Source organism: Halichoerus grypus, chromosome 4 (genome assembly GCF_964656455.1).
Source record: "Halichoerus grypus chromosome 4, mHalGry1.hap1.1, whole genome shotgun sequence".
Classification (NCBI taxonomy): domain Eukaryota; kingdom Metazoa; phylum Chordata; class Mammalia; order Carnivora; family Phocidae; genus Halichoerus; species Halichoerus grypus.
In genome coordinates this window covers 50,994,701-51,001,741 of record NC_135715.1, presented here as the reverse complement: position 1 = coordinate 51,001,741, position 7,041 = coordinate 50,994,701, and positions in this window count along the sequence as shown.

Below are 7,041 nucleotides of genomic sequence, written 5' to 3'. Positions count from 1 at the left end.
TTATTTACAAAGATGAGCGTAGAGCATAGGGAGAACAAGAAGGGATGGTGCTATGTCCAAGGGGTTAGCAACACCAGGAGCCTATGCCACTGCTAGGCCTGAGAGAGCAGGGGAGGGAGATGTTACTGGCACCAGTGAGGGTAACTCTATGGAGAGGTCCACCTAGCAAAGCCATGAACTTTGGTTGAGGTCAGTCCATGGGGAACCACACAACAGAGCAGAAGTAATAAATGCCTACACCCATTCTCTTCTCTCCTTGAAGTGCTCCCCATGGGCTGACCTCCCCTGGCAACTGCAGAGCAAGGGGGCTTGTTGAAGTAGTCTACATGGGTCAGACTTCCAAGTTAGGGAGCTGGGCAGAGGAGGATGGAGAGTGGACCTAAAGGGGTAAATGGAAGACATCTGACATACTTGCCATGGCCTAGAGAGAAGAGGGGCAGAGGGGACTGAGGAGAGAGGAGAAGTAACACCGAGAAACCACCGAATCAAGGTGGCCTGTTGCAGGTTGCTGCTCAGAAGCCAAGCAGCCCGAGATGGTGTCTCTGAAACCCAGAGGGGACCACCCATTGTCAGCTGTCAGCCTGCTGCCCAGCGTGTGCTCTGTTTGAAGCCACTTTTATCTGCATGGCCAGACTGTCCAGTGCCCATCAGTCCATCATCGACAAACAACACCAGCAGCCTTGAATGTGCCTGCAGATGGGAGGTGGAGGACTCAGACCTCTTTTTAAAAATTAAGTTCTAAAAAATAAAATTGTATATTTTAAGGTGTACAATATGATGATTTGATGTACACACACACACAGTGAAATGATCACTACAGTGAAGCTAATTAACATATCTCATATAGTTAGTTTTCATGCGTGCGCACGCACGTGTGTGTGTGTGTGTGTGTGTGTGTGTGTGTGGTGGGAGCCCCTGAAATCTACTCTCTAAGCAAATTTCCGGTATCAATACTTTATTATTAACAAGAGTCATCGTATTGTACATTAGATGTCCGGGATTACGGAGAGGCATGCTGGTATGAAGGCAGAGGCTCATCCCTGGCTGAGGTGGGACTGGACTGAACCTGTTTAGCAGGACAGTGGTGGGCCATGATGTTTCAGTTAACACAATATAATGGGGAACATTCCTGGGCAGGACAGTGGAGCTTCAGAGTTGTAGCTCTGGAGAATTTAGAGTTCTTAACAAACTGTCAATGGCCTTAGGAACTAGGCAAATGTCTCCATTTCTGTGGATTTGTTTTCTTCGGTTACAGAGCTGACTTTGAAATTGATGATATGGATGATTGGGAATGTTTGAAATTTCATGACTCCAGGTACAGCCCCAAACCCTGAAGATGGAACCCAGCCCCTGGCTGCCTCACCGCATTGATCTTGTGGTCCTCTCCCCTTGTTCCCTGCACCCTAGTCACCTAGAGCCTTATTTCAGGGCCTCAAAGGGCCATGCTCCTTTCCACCTGTTGGCCCTCCCCTCTGATTCCCTCTACCTCCTCCTATAGCCACTTTGCTCCTTCATTAGACTCAGCTCAAAGTCACTTCTCCACAGAAGCCCTCCCTGACATTCCAGACAGGGTTGCATCATGGCTTCCATTCTCTGGTAGCATCTAGCCCATCTCACACCACTCACAACTGTAATTAAATCCTTAACTGAATGACTAGTCATTTAATGTCTGCCCCCCTTGACTGTAAGTTCTGATTTGCTGCTGCCCAGTGCCTGTGCATAGAAGACCCTCCATAAATATTTGAGGGAATTATTGACCAAAAGCTAAAAATGAGTTAAGGAGTGGGTGTACACACATTGCACAGAAGAGACTCAGAAGAAACATAGATTAGGAAGGATATTTGCCGGCCCTTTCCCCACACCAGCCTTTCTTGGTGTGGGGAACAAGGAGCAGCTGAAGGCAAGGATAGGAGGCGGCGGAAGGCAGGGAGCAGACACAGGCAGACACAAATCTGATTTCCAGTCGATTTCCCAGACACCTGCGGATGATGAAGAAAAGCTGTTGCCAGATGTCTCAACACTGATCTCATGCTCTCTAGCAAGAGAAGAAAAAGCTATCTAGGAAATATTGACAGAAGAAAGCTTTAAAATGTGAGAATAGCAACCCTCTTGCTCTGCTAACTGATTTGCAAAGGTCTGGGCTTGAGGCCTGAGGTGGTAACAGGTTCAAGCCAAAGGAAGTTATTTTAACTGGTGTCCTGACATCTGGGGAATTCAAGAGCTGGCAAAGCGAAGTGGGCTATTTATAAAATAGTAATAAATAAATAAATAAATGTTTGTAGCTTTCTAGTCGACCAGAACAACAAACACAAGGCATACCGTGATTAGAATCCACCAGCTCCAAATTATAAATCAGTCAGGAACAGACAATAAAATGCCAGGATTAAAACCAAAATCTTTATTTCATAGTGGCAGATTTATATTTGTGGGGTGGGATGGTCTCTGTAGAAGAGGTCACATGTTAAACACGGGCCTGATAGGCTCTGAGGAATGCTTGGCCCTGAAGGAGGATGGAGTTAAGGTTTATGGAGAGCTCAGAGAAATGAGTTTGGGACCCAGGAGGAGGGCATGAGGGAGACTAGGGAAATAGGTGAAGAACAGAGTGAGAAAGGGAGTGGGAACAGGTATGTGAAGATGATGGGGGGAAGAGGAAGCAGGTGGGCAGAGGAGCAAATCTGATGGACACGTACATGCCCATGACAATTCTCCCCTCCTCCCTTCTTTCCTTCCTCCCTCCTTTCCTTCCTTCCTTCCCTCCCTCCCTCCCTCCCTTCTTCCTTCCTTCCTTCCTTCCTTCCCGCCTTCCCGCCTTCCAATTCTCCTTGCCTTTGATTCCTACTATTACTTCTTTTTTAAAAAATCTCTTTATTGGGGGATGATTGACATAAAATGTTGCAGATATTTAATGTATACAACTTAATGTGTTTGGAGACAAGTTTACACCCATGAAACCATGGCTACCATCTATAATCATAATCATTCATCACCTCCAAAGGTTTCCTGGCACCCCTTTTGTTTGCTGTTGTTTTGTTTTGTTGTTTTCCTTTCGTGGTAAAAGCACGTAATGTAAGATTTGTCCCCTTAGCAAACTTTTCAGTACAATGCAGTATTGCCGCCTCAGTTGTACAGTAGGTCTTCAGAATCTTGTGTGATTGAAACTTTGTGCCTTTTGATCCACATATCCTCATGGCCTCCTCTCTCTAGGCCCTGGAAACCACCATTCTCCTCTCTGCTTCCATGTGTTTGATGAGCACATTCTTTTATTTTTGCTTCAAGTTTTGAGTGAATGTTTATCAATCATGATAACAGTGGGTATTCCCTTCAGGTTACACTTAGCTTCTGAGAATTAAGATCCTCTGTGTCTCTTGTTACTGTGCTGACTCCTGGGGCTGCCCCATTCTCTGCTCATTCTGTTACAGGTCTGTCTTCCCAGGCCTGTGGTAGAAAACACTGTGATTCACAAAAGTCAACACAATAATATAGAATAGATTAAAAGAGAACAAGCTATGTCATATGCATAGTTTTAACATGTTATAATAAAACATAATTCAAGATATAAATAATATCCAGTAGAATACACGACAGTAGGGGCACCTGGGTGGCTCAGTCAGTTAAATGTCTGACTTTGGCTTAGGTCATGTTCTCAGGTTCTGGGATCGAGTCCCGCATCGGGCTCCCTGCTCAGCGGGGAGTCTGCTTCTCCCTTTCTTTTGCCCCTCCTCCTGCTCGTGCTCTCTCTCTCTCTCAAATAAATAAATAAAATCTTTTTTTTTTAAAAAAGAAAGAATATATGACAATATACAGTAGAGTATTTTTTAAAAACTATATTTTTATTTATCTCAAATAGTATGGTGAAAAGGAGTTTCTGGCAAATTGAAGATTGTGGTAAATTAAAAGATGGAATTGGGCCTGGACACCAGCCGAGCAAGTTGTCACCTGTATGTGTGATTGAGGAGGTGGTGGTAGAGATTTCTAGTCTGAAATTCCAATTCCGTAGCCTGTCATTTAATCATGAGATAGTCTTTTAAGGTCTCAAGTCTTCTTAGGCATCACTGGTGAAATTCAGACATCCTTGAGAGAGGTTGCACTTTCAGTGTTTAGTAGGTGACCCTGTGGTTACAGGTGTTCGAATCAGCATTTTACTGCTTCCCACTTCCCATTCCTACACACCTCCCACTTTTTAGACCTCATTTCCTGTTTCAAATCTGACCATTCATGCTTCCTACTTCTCACATCACAAATTCAATAATCTTACAACAGTTTACCTCTCTCCCGTTTACCTCTCTCCCGACCTTTGTTCTATTTTGTCATCTTTTTTACTTCTACAGAAATTATAAATCCCACCTTACAGCACTGCTAAGCTTTCAGTAATTTTCTTTTCAGGAAATTATGAGAAGAAAATAAAGGAGTGCTTCATGCTTACCCACTTATTTACCGATTCTGGTGCTCTTCATTCCTTCTTGCAGATCCAAGTTCCTATCTGGTATCATTTCCCAAGCCTAGGGAAGATCTTCTGGCATTTCTTTTAGTGTAAGTCTGCTGGCTACAAATTTTCTCAGTGTTCTTTTTTCTGAACATGTCTTTCTGCACTCTGCTTTTGTTTTGTTTTAAGGATTTATTTATTTTAGAAAGAGAGAGAGTGAGAGCGTGAGCAGGGGGCGAGGAGCAGAGGGAGAGGGAGTGGGAGAGAGAATCTCAAGCAGACCCCCGGCTGAGCGTGGAGCCTGATGAGGGGTTTGATCCCATGATCCTGAGAGCATGACCTGAGCCGAAACCAAGAGTCGGAAGCTTAACCGATTGAGTCACTCAGGTGCCCCTGTATTCTCTTTTTGAGGGATAGTCTTGCTGGGTACAAAATTTGGGGTTGATAGTTTTTTTGCTTGTTTGTTTCAGTATTTTGGAGATGGGATTCCATTGTCTTCTGGCCTCCATTCCTCCTTTTCTTCCTCTCCTATTCTTTCTTCCCTTTCTTTAATAATAATGTAGCCATCATTTGTATTGTTTCCCTGTTTGTGAGGTCTTTTATTCTCTGGCTGTTTTCAAAATTTTCTCTTTGCCGTTGATTTTCAATAGTTTGACCATGAAGTATCTAGGTGAGGTATTCTTTGTGTTTATCTTGCTTATAGTTCACTCAGATTCTTGGATCTATAAGCTGAAATTTTACATCACAAATGTGGGAAATTTTCAACTATTATTTCTGAGGAGTCCAGCTTCTGGTTAAAAACCTATGTGGGATTTTTCAGGCCTGGCCATAGGCAATTGCAGAGGCTTTCCCTGGCAGGCCTCATGGTGGGAAGCTGCCCTCCCCACCCCAGGCTTGGTGCACGGTCAGTGCATTGCAGCGTGGAGGGAATTGCAGTTAAGGACCTGGGCCCCACTGGAGGGTCATGCTCATCCCATATTTGCATTCTGAGCCTCAGAACCTTTACTTCTAGATCTTTATCTGAGGCCTTGGGCAGAGGTCTTTTTTAGGTGCCTCTGCTGAAGTCTCCCTATAGGAGGAAAGAGGGAGAAAACCTGAAGACACTTTCCCCTCGTGACTCAGTGCCCAGTACTTTTCCACTTAGAGTCCTCTCCTCCCTTCCTCTGACCCCAAGGTCCATAAAACTGCTGGAGTCTTTTTTTGGGGCTCTTTCAACAGTGAGAAAATCCCCATGTCTGATCTGATTCACCTGACCCATGACTGGTATGCCATTTCATGAGGAAATAAAACAAAGGAGAGTCAGTGTTTTCTCCAATTTTAGCCTCTTGCTCATACTATCATGATAAGTAATTAAAGGCTTAACTCTTTCATTTTTGGCTTGTTGCTTTAATCTGTTACTTGGACACCTGACAGCTCAGGTTCTCTTTCTCTCCCAGCTCCTGACATTTCCTTAAATAATTTTGCTGTCCCATTATCACCTTCTTCTCCTTATGAAACTCTAGTTACTCATGTTAGGCTGTTTAATATTGTCCTTATGTCTTTGGAGCCTGGTTCATTTATATTCCATCTCTTTTTACTCTCTTCTTCAGATTGCATGATTTCTATTGATTTATCTTCAAGTTCATCAAAGTTTCTCTTACCACTTTCAATTTGCTCAAGTCCTGTGCAGTGAATTTTTCATTCAGCTATTGTACTTTTCGGTTCTTGAATTTTCATTTTTAAATGCTTTTCATTTCCTCTGATGAGATTCTATATCTTTTCACTCATTAAAATCATGTTTTCTTTTCTTTTCTTTATTTTTTTTAAATTTTTTTTATTGTTATGTTAATCCCCATACATTACATCATTAGTTTTAGATATAGTGTTCCATGATTCATTGTTTGTGCATAACACCCAGTGCTCCATGCAGAACGTGCCCTCCTCAATACCCATCACCAGGCTAACCCATCCTCCCAACCCCCTCCCCTCTAGAACCCTCAGTTTGTTTTTCAGAGTCCATTGTCTCTCATGGTTCTTCTCCCCCTCCGATTTCCCCCCCTTCATTCTTCCCCTGCTGCTACATTCTTCTTCTTCTTTTTTTTCTTTCTTAACATATATTGCATTATTTGTTTCAGAGGTACAGATCTGAGATTCAACAGTCTTGCACAATTCACAGCGCTTACCAGAACACATACCCTCCCCAGTGTCCATCACCCAGTCACCCCATCCCTCCCACCCCACCCCCCACTCCAGCAACCCTCAGTTTGTTTCCTGAGATAAAGAATTCCTCATATCAGTGAGGTCATATGATACATGTCTTTCTCTGTTTGACTTATTTCGCTCAGCATAATACCCTCCAGTTCCATCCACGTCGTTGCAAATGGCAAGATCTTATTCCTTTTGATGGCTGCATAATATTCCATTGTATATATATACCACATCTTCTTTATCCATTCATCTGTTGATGGACATCTTGGCTCTTTCCACAGTTTGGCTATTGTGGACATTGCTGCTATAAACATCGGGGTGCACGTAGCCTTTCGGGTCCCTACTTTTGTATCTTTGGGGTAAATACCCAGTAGTGCAATTGCTGGATCATATGGTAGCTCTATTTTCAACTTTTTGAGGAACCTCCATAC